A 19,823-nucleotide genomic window follows, 5' to 3' on the forward strand; every position below is an offset into this window, starting at 1 on the left:
ATTGAGATGTACCTGTGTGTTCGTCCTCACGTGTGTTTTATGCTAACAATATTTTGATACATAGGGTCTCATTACACGGAAGGCGGTGAGCCATGGCGCTATTAGCGCCATGGCTCATGCCGGTAAAATACCGGCACCGCCTTGGCGGAAAGGGGATATACCGCCCCATTCCAAGGTTGGTGGGGCGGTAAATCCCCCTTCCGCCATTGCCCTTCCCCATTCCCATTTCTGCCCCATAGGGCTCTATGGGAATGGGGAAGGCGCTAATTACGGCACCGCAATTTTGCGGTGCCGTAATTAGCTCCGAGGTCCCTTAGCGGGTTGGTTTTTAACGCCTGCAAAAAGCAGGCGTTAAAACACCAACCCGCTAAGGGACCTCGTAGTAAGGCGGTAATGGTTAACGGCCACCGTTACCATTAACGGTGGCCGTTAACCATTACCGCCTTCCGTGTAATGAGGCCCATAGTAATGAAAGTATGTTCTTCAAAAAACCTTGGCTTGGAAAGTTTGGTCTAAACTGGCGACATCTTATAGTAGTGAAAAATGAAAGTAGTTGGTACAATCAGTACACTAAGTCCATAGAGTCGCGTCTCACCAGGTCTGGGGTTTAGCCAAGTACAAGAACCCTTGCAAAATAGTGTATAACAAGTCTCGCCCCCTCGAGACTTGTAGCAACTTTGCGATCGTACGCGCTTATTCTGAACAGCAGGGATTTACTGTCATGATCTCTGCTTCCAAAAGGTCAGGGTTTTCCCAACTCCCTTGGAAGCAGATCCATAACCCAGGTTCCGAGGGCCAACCAGTCCCAATTGGGACCTTTTGGACCCAGTCCTGGCGCCAGTGGCACCAGGCTCATAAATGTGCCCAGTCCCAGCGCTGGAAGCGCCGGGCTCATGATGCTTGGGTGGACTTACCTGCAGCAGACCATGTTGCTTACTTGCCTGCCAGCTGAGCCTCTGATCTTCTTCTGTTTGGAACTACTTTTCCTGTTGGGTGGGGCAGGAGCCACTCCCTAGATTCAGAACACTGGAACTCTTCTGGAAAGCAGGAACTCTTTTCTTACCTAGGCGTGGCTGTGGAAGGAGACACCTAAGCACTACCGGAGGCTATTTAAACCACACCCGGTGGTTGAATCTTGCTTTGCGTTATTCTGCATCCTCTGCAGCAGAACGCTCATCGTGTCTTCTGCATCGGATCCTGGGCCAACACCTATAAAGACAAGAAAGAACAGGTTAGCATTCCGGCATCTGAAAGACAAAGGCTTACCTACTCTTCGTGCGCTCCGGAGGTCTTCACACTGCATTTCGGCATCTGAAAGACAAAAGCTTACCCACTCTTCGCACGCTCCGGAGGCCTTCGGCGCTGCATCCTGCATCTGAAAGACAAAACAAGGTGCGTTTAAAGACATTGGGGAACTTTGATACTCACGTGCCATTACTCCTTTCCACATCAACCCCAGTGGGTATTCCGGCACCCTGCAGCCGCTCCGAACTCGTACCTGCAAAATAAAAGACAGTTAGAGCGCATCGTGAAGCAGGCAACAAGCGCTTACTTACGTGCTTCCAAGCGCTTCTATTCATCATACGGACTCCATCTTCAACTCACTTCAGCCCGTCATCCGCCATCGCCGGAACCTGCAAAACAAGAGACATCATTGCTAAAGACTTTAAAGACAATAGAATTACTCGAAACTTACCGTTCGTGCAGTAAACGACGGACAGCAGTCCTCTGAAGTCAAGAGGCCTGCGCTACCGATCCAGTGAAGAAACTGGTTACAGCACCCTGCCCCGAGGCAGATGGAGAGCTCGGCATTCACTTACCTAAGGTGAGAGCGTTAACCTTTGGGGGTCTACAGGAGAGCAAAAAAGGGAAGAGATAGGGACACCCCAATAACCTCAGTTCATTAATCCCATATTTTCTGTCTGCAGACATCTTACTCTTGAAGTCAGGCATACAGTGCACAGAGGTCCAGCCCAAAGAGCCAACCGGGTGCTACACATCACCTTTGAAGATACGGTAGTCGCCCAGTCAAGACCGGCGCCTCTGCGAGAATCAGGTGAGCGTTACAGAACGCAAAGCCTACCGCAAAACTCTCACCCAGGCGCTATGGAAACCTCGGATACTGACCATCTAGCCCGGTTACTTGGGGAACTAAGGGCAGAAGTGCATGCAGCTCGTCAGGAAACGAATGCTCTAAGAAGGGAACTAATTATTTCCAAGGAGAGAACAGACGGTCTTGCTAGACAATTGCTACAGTCACAAGCCGGACAAACCCCGTTACCCGCATCAGGGGCAAATCTTCCTTCAACAGCCTCTATGAATCCAGTGCAGATCAACCTACCTGGGAATGTACCTCTGGCTCCACCCGAACGATTTTCTGGTGACCCAAAGAGGTTAGCAGTATTTATCAATCAGTGCCGGTTGCACTTCTTATGCCGGCCAGCAGCCTTTCCAACTGATCAAGCTAAAGTAGCTTTTGTACTTTCGTACCTTAGTGGCAATGCGGCAGACTGGTCGATCCCTCTAGTTAATCAAGATGATCCGGTTCTCCATGATTTTCAAGCCTTTCAGCTTAGTATGGAAAAACTGTTCGCAAGACATTCACAGGGGCAGGCCTTGGACAATGAGCTTCTTTCGTTGCGACAGGGTAATCAAGACCTTTTGGCTTATATTGCATCTTTCAATAGACTAATAGTGGAAACTCAATGGCCTGAGGACAAAAGGATTACGCTGTTTTACAGAGGTCTACGTGGAGAGCTCAAAGACGTTTTAGCCCAAGTAGTGAATCCCCCACAAGACTGTTCGGATTATATAGACTTGGTCTTTCAAATAGATCATAGACTGCAGAACAGGAAGGCCGACCGTTCCAAGTTTGATGCTCGAGTATTTTCCAAACCGCCAACTCCTTCCAAAGGAGTAGACTCCGGGGAACCCAGGCAAATCGGGGGTCTGAAAGGTCCTCTAACACAAAAGGAGCGGGAAAGGAGAAAACAGTTGCAATTATGCCTATATTGCGGAAACTCAGGGCACTTTCTTCGAGACTGTCCGGTGAAACCTGCCAAGAAGGCAGTAGGAGCTGCAGTTACCAAAGTTACAAACTCTGAGCAGGGAAACGACCTCGCCTGACAAGAATAGAGGTCCTCTTGCCGAGCGTGAAAACCAGTTCCGTGACCTCGCATTTCGTGATACCTATGGTCCTCATTAGCCCTGATAATCCGGATCGATTACATGCAATTGAAGCTTACGTCGACAGCGGTGCCATCGGCAATTATGTGGATCATGAAATGGTTTTGAGGATGAATCTAACTCTTTGTCCCAAGGCTGTAAAGGACGTCATTACTACAGTGGATGGTACGGAGATAGCCTCCGGGCCAGTAACGCATACCACTCAAGAGGTGACGCTAGTAAGTCAAGATGGACACCATGAGAAGATCGTGTTCGATGTGATCAAGGCCCCTCAGTTTCAGATTATTCTAGGAATACCTTGGTTAGAGAAACACAATTCTCTGATCGATTGGCGAGCAAGAACGGTCCAGTTTCCAGAATGTGTCTCTACTTGTCACCCTCCACCTGGTGTTGCACTGGCAGCAATTTCTTCAGAGACTCCCCAGTTACCTCCCGAATACCTTGAATACCAAGATGTTTTCCGGAAGGATCAGGCTAACACTCTACCTCCTCATAGGTCTTATGACTGCCAGATAGACCTGATACCTGGATCTACTCCTCCTTGTAGTAGAATTTATGCCCTCACCGAGCCTGAGAACCTTCACCTTCGACAATACCTGGATCAATACCTGGCGAATGGGTTTATTCTTCCTTCCAAGTCCCCTGCTTCTTCAGCTTTGTTCTTCGTTCCAAAAAAGGAAGGAGACCTTAGAACTTGTATCGATTATCGCTCCCTGAACCAGATCACCATTAAGAATAGATATCCATTACCTTTGATCCCTGAACTCCTGGACCAAGTCAGAAAAGCATGCATATATACAAAGCTGGATCTTAGAGGAGCTTACCACTTGGTACGAGTAAAAGAGGGCGATGAATGGAAGACTGCCTTCCGCACCAAGTATGGGCTATTTGAATATCAGGTCATGCCCTTCGGACTTTGCAATGCCCCGGCCGCCTTTCAATATTTTATGAACGATGTCCTCAGAGAGCTCATAGATGTGTGTGTTGTTGTTTACATTGACGACATCCTCGTTTATTCTTCATCGGAATCTGAACATCGGAAACACGTGAAAATGGTCCTCGAAAGATTGCGTCAACACAAACTTTTCGCTAAGTTGGAAAAATGTGTTTTCAACGTGACTGAAGTTGAATTCTTGGGATTCATATTATCACCTGGCGGAGTACGTATGGATTCAAAGAAGGTCGATGCAGTTCTCAAATGGCCATCACCATCCTCCGTAAAAGGTGTGCAAAGCATGTTAGGCTTTGCTAACTTTTACCGCAGGTTTATCCCCGAATTCTCTCGAATAGTCCAGCCCATCACTGCCTTGTTAAAGAAAAACAAACGTTTTGAATGGTCTACCGAGGCGGAACAAGCTTTCCAGGATTTGAAGACTAAATTTATCTCTGCACCAATCTTAAAACACCCTCGCCCTGAACTCCCCTACATCATGGAAACTGATGCTTCAAGCCTTGCCATGGGGGCAGTTCTATCACAAAAGGACCCGGTAACCAATCAGTTGCATCCCGTGGCATTTTGGTCCCGCAAATTCTCGCCTCCTGAAATCAATTACACGATTACTGACAAGGAACTTCTGGCTATCAAGTCTGCCTTTAAGGCTTGGCGGCATTATCTGCTGGGGGCCCGACACACCGTTACTGTGATTACGGATCACCGAAACCTGCAATATTTGAAAACCGCAAAAGCCCAATCCTCTAGACAACTCCGTTGGGCATTATTCTTTGCCGAGTTTGACTTCATAATTACCTATCGACCTGGTACAAAGAATGGTAAAGCTGATGCCCTTTCTCGGATGGGAGTGGAAGAACACTTGATCAACCCTAAACCTGTACCAATCATTCCCGAACAAAGAATTCTGGGTGTAATCGCCACAGAATCCATAGAGGAAGTTAAGGATAAAGCCAGGCAACTTGTAACTCCAGCAGACATACAGAATTGGCATCTGCAGGGAAAGGACTTTGCAGTAAAGGACAACTTATTGTATTTCCAAGAACGATTATACCTACCCAGCACAGATTTACAGAAAAAAGTAATCTCCTGTTATCACGATTCTTTAATGGAAGGTCATCCCGGTATGGCCAAGACCTCAGAAAAGATCAAGCGCTACTTCTGGTGGCCGTCTTGGAAAAAAGATATTAGAGACTTTATAATGTCTTGTGGAGTATGCGCCCAAAACAAGAGTCAAAAGGAAAGACCAGCAGGCCTCTTACGCCCTATTGACATCCCACCTCGCCCTTGGCATACGCTTTCTATGGACTTCATCACCAATATACCTCCATGCTCCGGATACAATACGATTCTAGTAATCGTGGACTTATTCTCCAAGATGGCGCATTTCATTCCGCTCAAAGGCTTGCCAACAGCAGCAACTCTGGCCCGAGAATTTCTCGAAAACATCGTCCGACTACACGGTTTTCCTTCCGTTCTAATTTCGGATCGAGGTAGTCAATTTATTTCTCATTTTTGGCAAAGTTGCTGTCGGTCGGCTCAAATTGATGTGAGACTATCGACCAGTCACCACCCTCAGACCGACGGACAAACCGAGAGGACCAATAAAACTCTGGAACAGTATTTACGCTGCATGCTGCAACAAACTGAAAAAACTTGGAAAGACATCCTTTGGATAGCCGAATATGCCTACAATAACTCTGTCCATTCGGGAACTGGGAAAACACCGTTTTTTCTTTTGTACGGCAGTCACCCTCGAACCTCGGAGTTGGATCCCCTCCAAGATCTTGAAACACCAGCAGTAGACTACCTGCATTCTACAATCACCCAAGCCTTTAAGGAAGCTGTTTCTCACCTTCAAAGGGCTAAAGAACAATACAAGAAAGGAGCAGATCAACATCAGAAGGAAGCCCCTCAATATCACGTAGGGGACCAAGTCTGGTTATCCACCAAATATCTACCTCTAAAAGGGCCACGCACATTCAACCCAAGATACCTTGGTCCCTATTCCATCACTACCATAATAAACCCAGTAGCGGTCAAGTTGGACTTGCCCCCTCACATGAAGATACATCCGGTCTTCCACGTCTCTCTATTAAAACCCGTGCAACCTCAAACCCGACTAACTAAATCTCCAAAACCCATCCTAGTTGATGGAGAACTCGAGTTTGAAGTCAAAAGCATTCTGGACTCCAAGATCTCCAAATCTAAATCATTTTACCTAATTGACTTGAAAGGCTACGGCCCCCAAGAGAGATCCTGGGAACCTGCTGAATATGTCCACGCTCCTCGCCTAATCAAAAGATTTCACCGAACATTTCCTGACAAGCCAAAACCCCCGGAGAAGCCCGGTTTGGGAGGGGCCTTGAGGGGAGGTACTGTCATGATCTCTGCTTCCAAAAGGTCAGGGTTTTCCCAACTCCCTTGGAAGCAGATCCATAACCCAGGTTCCGAGGGCCAACCAGTCCCAATTGGGACCTTTTGGACCCAGTCCTGGCGCCAGTGGCACCAGGCTCATAAATGTGCCCAGTCCCAGCGCTGGAAGCGCCGGGCTCATGATGCTTGGGTGGACTTACCTGCAGCAGACCATGTTGCTTACTTGCCTGCCAGCTGAGCCTCTGATCTTCTTCTGTTTGGAACTACTTTTCCTGTTGGGTGGGGCAGGAGCCACTCCCTAGATTCAGAACACTGGAACTCTTCTGGAAAGCAGGAACTCTTTTCTTACCTAGGCGTGGCTGTGGAAGGAGACACCTAAGCACTACCGGAGGCTATTTAAACCACACCCGGTGGTTGAATCTTGCTTTGCGTTATTCTGCATCCTCTGCAGCAGAACGCTCATCGTGTCTTCTGCATCGGATCCTGGGCCTAAGGAAAAAGGCTTACCATCCTGAATCCAGTCTTCAGCAACACCTATAAAGACAAGAAAGAACAGGTTAGCATTCCGGCATCTGAAAGACAAAGGCTTACCTACTCTTCGTGCGCTCCGGAGGTCTTCACACTGCATTCCGGCATCTGAAAGACAAAAGCTTACCCACTCTTCGCACGCTCTGGAGGCCTTCGGCGCTGCATCCTGCATCTGAAAGACAAAACAAGGTGCGTTTAAAGACATTGGGGAACTTTGATACTCACGTGCCATTACTCCTTTCCACATCAACCCCAGTGGGTATTCCGGCACCCTGCAGCCGCTCCGAACTCGTACCTGCAAAATAAAAGACAGTTAGAGCGCATCGTGAAGCAGGCAACAAGCGCTTACTTACGTGCTTCCAAGCGCTTCTATTCATCATACGGACTCCATCTTCAACTCACTTCAGCCCGTCATCCGCCATCGCCGGAACCTGCAAAACAAGAGACATCATTGCTAAAGACTTTAGAGACAATAGAATTACTCGAAACTTACAGTTCGTGCAGTAAACGACGGACAGCAGTCCTCTGAAGTCAAGAGGCCTGTGCTACCGATCCAGTGAAGAAACTGGTTACAGCACCCTGCCCCGAGGCAGATGGAGAGCTCGGCATTCACTTACCTAAGGTGAGAGCGTTAACCTTTGGGGGTCTACAGGAGAGCAAAAAAGGGAAGAGATAGGGACACCCCAATAACCCCAGTTCATTAATCCCATATTTTCTGTCTGCAGACATCTTACTCTTGAAGTCAGGCATACAGTGCACAGAGGTCCAGCCCAAAGAGCCAACCGGGTGCTACACATCACCTTTGAAGATACGGTAGTCGCCCAGTCAAGACCGGCGCCTCTGCGAGAATCAGGTGAGCGTTACATTTACCCCTTTGACATATGGAAGCTCATTTTTCACATTATGTGAAAGGGGCATCTTACATGACTACAAGACTAATCAATAGCCCTGATTTGAAAAAGGTCCTTGGAGGACCGAAACACGTGTCATCAACTTTAAGGGCAATTTTTCTGAGAAATAAAAATATTTTGCAAGAATCAGGCGCTGTCTCTTTCCAGGTCACTTATACCTTACACTAGTAATGAAAGTACTATGTTTCAGGGAGACGATGGAGCCTCATTCCGTGCTGTCTATGCGGATACGGAAAATATAGTCGTTGCAGCGCAAGAGGAAGGGGGAGGACATGCGGAAACGAATCGGAGCTACAGCGTGCAGATGTTGAAGGTCGAGTCAAAAAAGTTGCAAAGAAAAAAAAACAAAAAAAGGTTAGTTACAAACAGTTCATAACTTTTAAAAAATGTTTGTGCTGTTATATTTTTTTCCAGTCAATTCTACTACACTCCATCTTGTGTTTAAACTGAACATCCCTTTTCCAATCTCTCCTCCAGTTGTGTGAAGCGAATGAGAGATGTGGCTTGCCAGACCGTGTACACTATGGAGGAACTATCAATTGAGGCGAGGCGTGTTCAGGCTCGAGATGCTCATGTCCAATGGCCAGAACATGAATTAACTGTGTTTGGAGACTACAGCAAAGTTGCATTGGACCATAGCTACAGTGCGACCGCACCACCACAAGAAGATGTTATTGAATGTATTGAAGATAGCTCTGAAGTAGTTGCAGATCAATTCACACATTCTACACCCGCCAAAAATTTGCCACCCAAAAACCTGTCGACATTGTTGTGTTCTCCCATCAATGTTGAAGTAATAGATGTGGAAATGACAGAGAATGAACCAGCCGCAGCATCCATAGACGCATCAGCACTTGATATCATCGATATTACTTTCCAATGTGTTGAAATCTCCACAACGTCACAGGCCGAAACAACGTTGACGCAGGATGACAGTCTAATGAAAGAGAGCAAATACATTGTATTCAACAGTTTGATGGAAATTATAAGTATGCTGAAATGTGTGCATTCCATTAGAGGGAAAGTATGTGGGAAGCCATTGATTAATGTGACTCGTCAAATAAAAGGCAGTAACGTCAAAATAAATGCCGCCTGTAGATTAAATCATAGGTTCTCATGGTCTGCACAACCGATGCTGGAGAAACTGCCAGCAGGCAATCTACTGTGTGCAGCTGCATCACTTTTTAGTGGCTCCAGTTTTAGAAAGTTAGAGGCTTTCTTTCAGTTTGTGGGACTCCATTTCATTTCTAAAGCGCTGTACTACATATACCAACGTGATTATCTGTTTCTGGCCATTAGTGATGCTTGGAAAATTGAACAATTGTCTCTAGCAAGTACATTCGAAGGCAAACGATTCAGGCTAGCCGGCGATGGACAGTGCGACAGCCCTGGGTTTTCTGCCAAGTACTGCACCTACCACTTTCAGGACATGGATAGTAAGAAAATTGTGAGTTCGGTGGTCGTGCAGGTAACACAATGTACATCTTCAGTGGCCATGGAGAAACTAGGTTTTATAAAATCAGTGGAATATCTACAATCGAGGGGAAAGCACATCGACCTCATAGCCACGGATAGACACGTTTCAATTGCCAAGACAATGAGAGAGCAGTTCCCACATATTAAACATCAATTTGACGTAGGGCATCTTGCTAAATCAATCAATAAGAAAATCTCGGCTGCAGGGAAAAAAAAAGGTTTTGAAAGTATTTTGCAGTGGTCACATTCTATCACCAACCATCTTTGGTGGAGCTCAAAAACTTGTGAGAGGTCAGTGGAAATACTACTTGAAAAATGGCAGTCACTGATGCACCACTGTACCAACGTTCACCGCTGGACAGCAAATGAACATTTCCACCAATGTGAACATGCCCCTTTGTCCCCAGAGGAGGCACGGAAGAAGAAGTGGTTGATTCCATCTTCACCGACACACAAAGCCATTGAGAAGATTGTTTTCGACAAAACTCTATCAAGAGATTTGAGAGGACTGACAGAATTCTGTCACACAGGAGATTTGGAGGTGTTCCACAATATGTGCCTAAAGTATAGGCCAAAGCGCTTGCATTTTAGCTTTCGGGGCATGAAACATTGCACTCTACTAGCGGTCTTGGCCCATAACAGCAATGTCGGACGTGAACAATCTAGGACTAGGGGTAAAGTAAGGATGCCTCGCTACACTAAGGTGTTTTCAAAACAAAGTAAGCAATGGGTGATCAAACCAGTCTATGATGAAATGCAGTTCGACTTTGTGAAAGGCCTTATTGTTGCTGTGGTAGAGAAGCACAGATATGGAATTTTGGACGTTTCTGTGCAGAGCAGTGAGCCATTGCCACTGAACATTGCGACTGTGCCATGCCCACCCGAAGCACAGCTGATTGTGAAGTACAAATCCCGGTTTAAATAATTGCAATACATTTGTCTTTTTGTAAATAAATGTTATTGTAGAGTGTACCTGTAAACCTAACCCCTACCTTCACCATCATGGGTGGCGAACAAGCTGGGTGTCATCTTTGAATTCTCTCTATTCACCTCACATATGTGTATGTATATATTTTTCTCATGTCTCATCTCATGTAAATGTAAATGCTGCGCACTGTTAACGGAGGGGAGGCTTGCGTATTGCAAATAATAAAACAAACAAACAAACAATAAATCTCACTTTTAACTCAACTCCTGTGGTACTTTATACTTTCCCTGACCTTCCGCCAAAAATTAAATGTCTCAATTTGGGCTGCAAAGCTCGCAGACAACGGGGACAAAATTGGGGCACTTAGAACGCGCCAGCCAAGCGGGCCGTGGCATTTGGGAGAGAAGCCAGTTCGCATTTGCACATTGAGGCGCACTACATAGACGGATTCTAAACTTCAAGTTCTCACAGATGCCTATACTACGTGATGTTGCAAAGAAAGAATGCGAAGGACAGCGCCCAGATGAGGCCCACAAGTCGCACTGGAAGTATAAGGGTCTATTGTTTTTTGACCTTGAGACAGGGACCATGCTGAAAGAACTACATTTGAAGGGAGTGCGTAATAACGTAAGAGACGATAAGGCAGAAAATTCAGAAACTAGACCGAGTTTCATTTTAGGTCAGTATACGTAAAATCGTTGTCAAGGACACGGTCCGTTTTACAGACTGCATTACGAAGAGACACAATGGAAATTTCAAATATAATGTAAGTAAATCTTTACACGCTTTTATACCGGAATGAAGATTTAATGAATGGATACATGAATAAATGAATGAATGAAGAGCTAGGAAAAGCAAGTAAAACTGTTCGTAGTGGGCACATGGGCATGCAGGTCCACTGGTCTCACCGATCTCGGTCCTTGGCCCAGCCACTTTTCCCTGCACTGCCTACCTGCACTAAGGGACTGTCTCTGTATCCTTCAGCCCCTTCTCCCGGCATTTACCTTGCACTTGCCACCAGTTGGCCCTATTATTTAATTTGTATTCAACTAACCATGTATAGCCCTTCCCCATGCGCGATCAGAAAGACACCTGGCCTAGTAGGATCGTTGTCTGTCTGCCCTTGTTCCCCACCTGCCTCTTCACGCCTAGAAACACTTGAGTATAGGCGCGTTACAAATGCCATATCATATATCATATCATTCCTCACGCATGTAGACTAACTGTCGTTTATCATTGTGTGTTGGACTCGATTTATCTCGTTACTTTTCGCATTGATTTTAGAGACGAACATACTCCATTGAACTATCCTTGCAAGCAAATAGTTTCTGATCGGCCGTAATAAATAAAATGAGTAATATTAATGAAGTTCGGCTAGTGAGACTAATTATAATTTTTTTGTTTTCATAACAGGTATTTGATCCCATTCTGCCACTGCCATCTGTTTGAGACACCGGCGGATGGATTCTTCAGCAGACACCTGCAGCTTCGTGTCAACAACTGGAGCACGATCACCATATTATGGGATGATCGCCAAGGGCCCACATGCCCTTACGCTGTACTAGTGGCTAGAAGCAACATAACAACCTTTAGGCTGGACTAGTGCCTAGTTGATGGAACAGCCTTGCAGTTCACTGTGCTTCCAAAGTGATTCTTTTTACGAAAATGAACACCCTGTGTACCATAAAGGAACAGCGCGTGACTAAAGATGAAACGGAACAGTTATTGCGGATACAGATAAAAGAAAATAAATGGCTTCCGGAGTTCATATGGCAATTGCTGAATATTCTCTAAACATTTAATGTCAAATAAATGTACTTTACCAAATGTACCGTGTTGCTGTTTCATTTTAAAGTACAGTTTCATATTCCGAATTGTGGGGCGCTGTGTTGTGAGTTGATCTGTGTTGGTTTCCGGGTTCTGTGTGGAGTCGCGCAGAAGACGACTGGGCGCGTTTGCCTACGCAGCATAGTAACGTCACGGGGAGAGGCGGGGAATATGAATGTTTTGATAATGTCAGGCTCAGGGGCGGGGGAATTGATTTAGTGCCACAAAAGCAGGTCAGCCAGGGCGATCGGGGAAAATATAGGATTATCAGAAAATGGCAGCCCCCTGGTGCTTGTTTTCGCGTGTGTTTAATGGACGAAAACTCGGGTAAGGTCCATAGGAAAGTTTTCTAAAATTGAGCCACTTAGGCTTAAAAAACATGGCCGACCCGTAGGGACAATAAACATTTTTACTAGACCATGCCTTTAAATAGGTCTTGCAGAAGAGCAGCCCAAAGATCTGGATTAGATTTAATTAGGGCGGGAGGTGTGTTGCCAGGGCCCAGGGCCCTCGATGACTTGGCCCTACCAATTTCCTGCAGAATGTCATTGATTGCCCCTTGATTCGGCCCTTTGACTCTTATTTGGATCTCGCCCGCCTCCTCACGTGGCCTCGAATAATTGTTGGCAATGTGGCATTCCCACTCTTGTGCTGTGATTTTGCATTCCAAGCAATTCTGGGCCCCTTTAGTAGCTGCCCCCATTTTTTCCCCGAAATTTTCAGTATCTTTCAGGATAAGAGTCTTAACCACATCTTGGTTCTGTTCTATTATTTTTTCCCTACCGATGCGTCTCAGAGAGAGTTTGTAATTGCCAACAATCCTTCTCTTAGCCACTAGGAAAGCGGGTCTATCGGCCAATGTTTAAAGAGAGGTTCTAATGGCCTCAATTTTTTGCCTGTTTCACCTGCTTCACCTTTACATCAAAGGGATGAGTATGTAACTTCCCTTCACTAATTTGGCCCCTATTGGTAAGACACTTCATACATTCCAATAGGGTACAGGTATAGGTGTTGGCGGTTAACCTGAGTCCTTTCAGCTCCAATTTCAGCATTTCCTTTTCCCATATGGTCCTGTATGCTCTGGCGTTGCACTTCACAGTCTGCCCCCCTCTTTCTGGTGAAATGAAGGCTGCTCCATACTGATTGTAGCAAGGTATGTAGGAGAGGCGTACAACCACGGGTATCGGGTAGCGGTCGCTACCAGAGGGGTCCCCCTTCTCCATTGGGTCACACAACTGACCCAAATCCTCTGTCACAAACAAATGGTCAATCCACGACCTTCCCCGGCTCGTCCATGTGTGAAAATCTCTCCCCTCCGTTTCCCCCGGTAAGCATACCTGAATATGTCCCATTCCACGAAGTATTGATTCCATGCCACCCCCTGCCCTCCAACTTGTGGTAGCCACAGATGTTCCAATATGTCAGCGTTAGTGCCCCTCCCTCAAGAGCTCAGCTGCTTTGCCTTTTACCTTTTTAAACATTTCAAGGGCGGATTCCAACCCGGCCCCTTCTTCTAGATCTGTCTTTTTCACTGCCTCTGATTTGTGCTTCGTCATATTGTCAGGGAACTGTTGGATCAGTTCAGGGGTCAGGAAAGCCTTCATTTCCTCTGTTGTATTTAGTTGGCCTAGTTGGTAGCCAATGGAATTGAAGTTTTTACGGTTCTTCCAGACAGTCTGTGCTATGAAGTTGGAGGCCTAGTAACAGACAGATCTTTCTGCGCCTTTCTTGGGGAATCCAACCCTAAGTATGTCCTCCGATCTCAGAGCCTTTAGCTGTGGAATTGCCTGAAAGCTTTTTATTATTTGGCGTCTATTTTTGTGGATGGGCTCATACATTTGTGCGTTCATCTTCCAGCTCATTATTGTGCCGTTGAAGGAATCTGTTTCTGATTCTGTGGTGCAGCGTCCGCCAGCTCAACTGCTGTGCCCTGGTTAAGTTCCTTCCTCAGTGGCAACACCATAGGCGGGTGATCGGGAGGAAGTGCCTGGTCCTCTGCCAGGACGCTTGTATTGACCTGTTCCTCTGCCAGGACGCTTACGTTGACCACTTCTTGGTTTGGGTTGGCCACATCGGGGGTCTGTTCCTCTGCCAGGATACTTGCGTTGACCACTTGTTGGGGTGGGTTGGCCACATCGGGGGTCTGAGGATTCTCCAAGAATGCTGTTATTTTAGGCTGTTTTATGTTTATAACTGGCCACTTTTTACTGCCTACGCCACTTGATTTTTGTTTTGGCTGCGGTACAGTTATACCTGAAGCCCCTTCTGACAAGGCACGGATAAAGTGTCTAGAGTTACTCGGATTGTTTCCGTGCGGGGCTGGCATGTTTTTGGACTTTTCTTTCTGTTGTGGTTTTCCTTTCCTTTTTTGTCTACTTACTCCTACCTAGCCCTCTCGATCCGACTCTTCTTCTGGTGAGTCGTCGATGATGTGCGTTTCCATCGCTGGGCAGGAGTCCTCTAAGGGAATTTCCCATTCCCTCAGACAAATTTCAACAAGCAACGAGGGGCTGTCTGGTGTAACTATAGAAGTCGTGTCACTCGGTGAGGGCCTGGGGGGGCCGCTCCCCCCCATGTGAAACCTTGTGGCCCCCCTTGTGTCCCCCCTAACTAAGACGAGCAGTGACCATGTTCTGCCCCTACTTTTGGCCCACTCTGTGCCCCTCCTAAATTTGATTCCTGGCGACGCCACCGAACTATAGGTGTCGTGGGTGATTGTTGATGGTTTTCCTCAGCCGTCCCCTCCGCCTGTACCTTCTCTAGTTGTTGGTTCTTATTTTGGGTTTTTTCCAGACCCCACCCCCCTCCTTCTCTGTTGTCAGGGTTGCCATCCAGCACCTTACACAGGCACACATTTTCCTGTTTGTTCTCGAGTAGCTTATTTAGACCCTGACCCAGAGAATTTAGTTTTGCGGCATTGGCTTGAACCAGGTCTTAGTAAAGATTCCAGCACCAATTGAAGTGCTGAAATCGATGCAGGGCCCACGGTTTTTATTTGCGGCATGACATTTCAGTCTCCCCTTTATGGTATATTTCTAGGAGTATAGTAGTTTTCGTGTGGGGGGTAGTCTAAATTTCGCAGGGTTCTCGTAGGTCCTATGATCTATTAATGAGCTGTTTAGTGGTCTGAGAGCGGAATTGTTGGTTCTTCCCGTTCTTTGGCACTGGAGAAGCCAGTCTTCCCAGTGGTTCGATGGGTGCATGCCCTTATATCCTGCATGAGTTTCTCGAATGTCTGGTCCAACGCAGACTCCTGGTCATTGGTTGTAGAACACTGAGCCTGCGTGTGCTTTTCACCTCAAGTCTCCCTGTTCGGCTGTGTTGTTCCTGGTTGAGGCTCAAAGTTGCTGTTGTTCACATTAGTCATGTTCCCGTCTTGTGTGTTGTTAGGAGTTGCAAAAGTGACATGGTTAGTCAGTGGAGGTAAAGCGCCTTTGTCCTGAAGTGTTTACAACCTAATTTCCCATCCGGCCCGAGGAGTCTTCTTGAGCCTCCTGTGTTCTTGAAGGCCGTATTCTTTGACACTGACCTCAGAGTTTTCTGATACTCAGGTTTTCTGTGAAGTTGATCCCACGCCCACTCTGTAGTGGGTGTGGGTTCCACTTCACAGAAAACCTCCACATCTGGGGCCATTTCTTCATGCAGTGTCTCATTGCCCCCCCCTCTTTTCTGGTGATTTTGAGTTCAATTGGGTTAAGTCGTTCCCCTCAGGGACCAAGTCCAGTTCTTCGTTTATCTGTACCGGCTGTGCCAGGGTTGGATTGGAGCCCATGTTTAGCTGCAGGCTCTGCGTATCGCATACACTTTCCAGATCCTGATGAGCTTGCAAAGTGATATGCCCCTTCTCCGTGATCTTAAGATTCCCATTACAAATTTTAGACATTATAAATGTCTTGGTTTCAGTGTGTGGTAGTCCCACAAGATCAACAGGTATATTGCTTATTTTGGAAATAACCTTTTTTATTGGTACTTTCAGGCTCAAACGGTACATGTACCCCAGAATCACCCTCCTCACAAGCCACTTCGCAGGCGAATATGTTTATATGTGCCACTAGTGCAGTGTGTCCATCACACACACATACTATAGTTCAGGACAGCCAGATGAAAATCCTATCTTCAAGGCTTAGTTCACTGTTAAAGTCTCCAATACATGAATATGCGGCCGTGCTACACCCACTCCAGCAACAAACAGCGGGCGTGGTGCTCTGCTTGGCATTGTCAATGAAGGGCACTGTGGGTTAGCGCGTGTAGGTTTGTTTAGGCACCCACCCTACAGACACCCAAACAGCAAGTCAAATAGGAGGAAGCTTTGGCCAGCCAACCCTACAATGTTTTTAACAAGGCGAGTTCTTCTTACCCTTATTCACCTGTATGGTACATAAGCTTCCAAGGTTCCAAGTTGAGGGGTCCCGCTCTTCCCGCGTTCAAGTTCTTGCATGCAGTACCCCAGTCGGAACAAAACCTCTTTCTTGCTTGGTGCTTGATACCATGAGGTGTCGAACTGCCAGACTGCACCACTCGCTGCTCCACTCTCTGTGACTTGCTCCGCAAGAGGGAGAATGCTTTAAGCAAACGCTCCTCCTTCCTCACAAGGACACTGTAGACAGACTTCCCAGGGTTGAGATCTCTCCAGGGTGATTTGTGTGCCTCGAGGCGCTGTAGTTGTGGACACATCTTGCACTCTTGTCTTCTTTTTATACATTGCTGTGCCCCCTTTTCTTTCCTGTTCTTTCCCCACACTTCCTTCTACCCCTGGGTCACCCTGACCTGTACATTCTTCACTTTATTTCAGGTTGCACCATTATGGAATCCATTGTGGGATATATTGACCCACTCAACAGTATTTCACCACATCACCAAGCTGCTTGTCTGCAGAAAACAGAAAATGGCTGCGCTGCTCCTGTGAGCGCCATGGCCTCAAGACTGCATTTTGCAACAAACAAAATGGCTCCACCGTCCTGCTAAGCACCCATCAGGCAGGATGGAACCAGGGGGCCCACTGAAGGAGCATGCCAGTGTGTTCTGAAACATATAAATGGAATAAAGTGAAAAAGCAGCACTGCCTTGCTGAAAACCCAAAATTCCCCTTCAAAATGAAACTTTTTCACCCTTTGAAAATGCTGATTTGGCGCTAATTCCCTCTGTTCTGTCTTAAACTACTGTGATTAAAAAGGCCCTGCCATGGCCAATATATTTCATTGTGCCTCAGCAAAACCAGGCATAATTCTTGAATGACAGGCCTGTCAAACCAACTCTGAGAGAAATCAACAAGGAACTTCACTTTTTATTTGCACAGAAACACACATGTATTTCTTTCCAAAAGAATCCAAAGCTCAGCAGTTCAAAGAGACTCTAATAAAAATAATAATAATAATAATAATAATAAAACTATCTGAGCCAGGTCAGTTTCAATATCTGTGCTTCAGACAAAACTCCTGCTTTTAAGAAAATGACTATGGCTGCAAAGACTGTGTGGGAATCTGATGGCGCTACCAAACCAAATTTAAAGAAAGAAATGCTAGCTTTTCACCACACATGTAAAAATGGGCCTTGGCAAACTAAAGAAAAGAAAATGGCCCGTTTAAAAAGGAAATTGTTGAATGAAAGCTTGCCTTATTTAGCAATGTAAGGGGGTTTCTTGTTGTTGATAACACACGCATGGGCTATTTTATTCCACAGGTTTTTTTAAATTCAAGACCCAAAATAAGAAAATAAAGATTTGAAAACACATGGGCTGAATTTGCAAGCTCTCAAAAACCAGGTATTCCAATTGGAAGAGCCTGAACCTTCCCCCTAAGGAAGGGTGCCACATCATAAAATCTCAGCATATACTAACACCTCAATGATAATTTCTAGGTTGCAAATAATCTAGGATAGGCTAACCTACTGACAATGGAACTTCCATGGGCAAGGAAGTTTGAAGTGTGAAGGGGCAATAAACCTTCAATCAGGCTGAGAAACCCCCCACCTTGCTTTGAAGGAAATGACAGTTGGTAGCAGTTGAAGGAGGGAAAAAAATTATCCAGTGACAAAGGACTGCCATTTGTTTCCAAAGACTATTTCATAAATAAACTTTAAAGACTTTTATCTCTGCAGCAAGACTTTGTAAAAATGTAGAATTTTCACAGTGTAAAAGTGATTTTTTGGGCTTTCTTTTAAGACTTAGTAGAATTCATTGACAGCTTGGGGACAGAAATGGCCAAGTATGGTGGATTACAAGAAAAGCACCCATGTTGCAAATGTGAATTTTTGTACATACATCCCTTATGATAATCCACACCCATGTATAAGGTTATAGAATTTTGAGTAATAAAAATCCCATCGAAAAGCGTGAAAAGGTGAAACAAGGTCTCACGGAATGGAGGATTGGACTGCAATGTGCTGCACGAAATATGTAACCTGGGTATATAGTTTGCTAAGAGATTGCAATTAAATGTATGTTTGTGGCAAAATCGGATTTTAATTCAAGTAACTGTGGGAGGTTTTTGGACATTGTAAAACTCACATCATAATCTGACATCATTTTCCTGAAATCCATCAAGCTGAAAGTGAGGCGGATACTATCACCCTTGTCCAATCCCGTTGTTAGAGGCATGTTTAGTTAAGCCTGCCCCAGTCATATACTTTGATGATGTCACTATGCATTATAAATAAGAGTCCCTGACAAGGCTCTACAGACACTCACTCTTTTTGACGTTCCTGCGCTGTGTTCCTGTTCCATCCATCCAGATTCCAGATCCCAACTACAAGCCAAGGCCAAAGCATTACTCGCCCTACTCCAGGGCCCACTGAAAAACCCAAGCATTGCCAATCCTGCTCCAGCAAGTCCTCAATTCTGAAATCCCACTAAAATTCCCAAATAACCAAAGGGGAAAGCTGTGGTGTTTTTGGGAAACATCCTGGTACAACTAACTGCATGCTCGCTGGAAACCTTCCATCCAGCTGACCTTTAGTATCCATTGACCAGATTTGCCATTCCAGTCCAGTGCCATCTGGTGACCAGAAATGCCCAGCTGTTTGCCAGGTGTGCCGCTGTGTAGTGACCAGAACCGGTGACTGTCCAAAATCCCAACCTAAAAGTGGACTGTGAGTATTTCACCACCCAGTAGAAACCCATAGCCTATCTTGTCTTTGTCCTTATTGCTCTCTCTCAGTCACCCTATCCTTATCCTGGTAACTTATTCAAACTGTCAGAATCATTGTTGCAACCCTGCCCTTGATTTCTAGTGCTAGCACCATCTCTTTGGCAATTTTGTCTTGTGTAATACTAAGCCATTAGTCCTATTTAGAGTGATCGGACTGGTTCTGCCAGGGTTGGGCGCTGCGGTGAGAGGGTTGAACTTGTGAATCAACCCTGGAGCTTACTGGGTCCCTCTTTGGTGGCCTAGCCTGAATACTCTAGTGTAAAGTAAAACTGTTCTTGGCACAACTGATTTCCTTTCCTTTTTCACCGCTCCATTTCACTCAAAGAGCACCTTTTTATATCTTGCATAACTTACTCAATTTACCAGCTAGAGACTTAATTTCACTTCCATATTGTTCCAGTGTATTTCACCCGTTTTTCTATTAAAAATCAGGCGGGAATTGAAAAAAATGCAAGTTTCCAACGTGTGATTTTGCTGCAATCTGTTTTAAACTTTCC

Source organism: Ambystoma mexicanum, chromosome 10, assembly GCF_040938575.1.
Source record: "Ambystoma mexicanum isolate Mex_15411 chromosome 10, UKY_AmexF1_1, whole genome shotgun sequence".
In the NCBI taxonomy this organism is placed as follows: Eukaryota; Metazoa; Chordata; class Amphibia; order Caudata; family Ambystomatidae; genus Ambystoma; species Ambystoma mexicanum.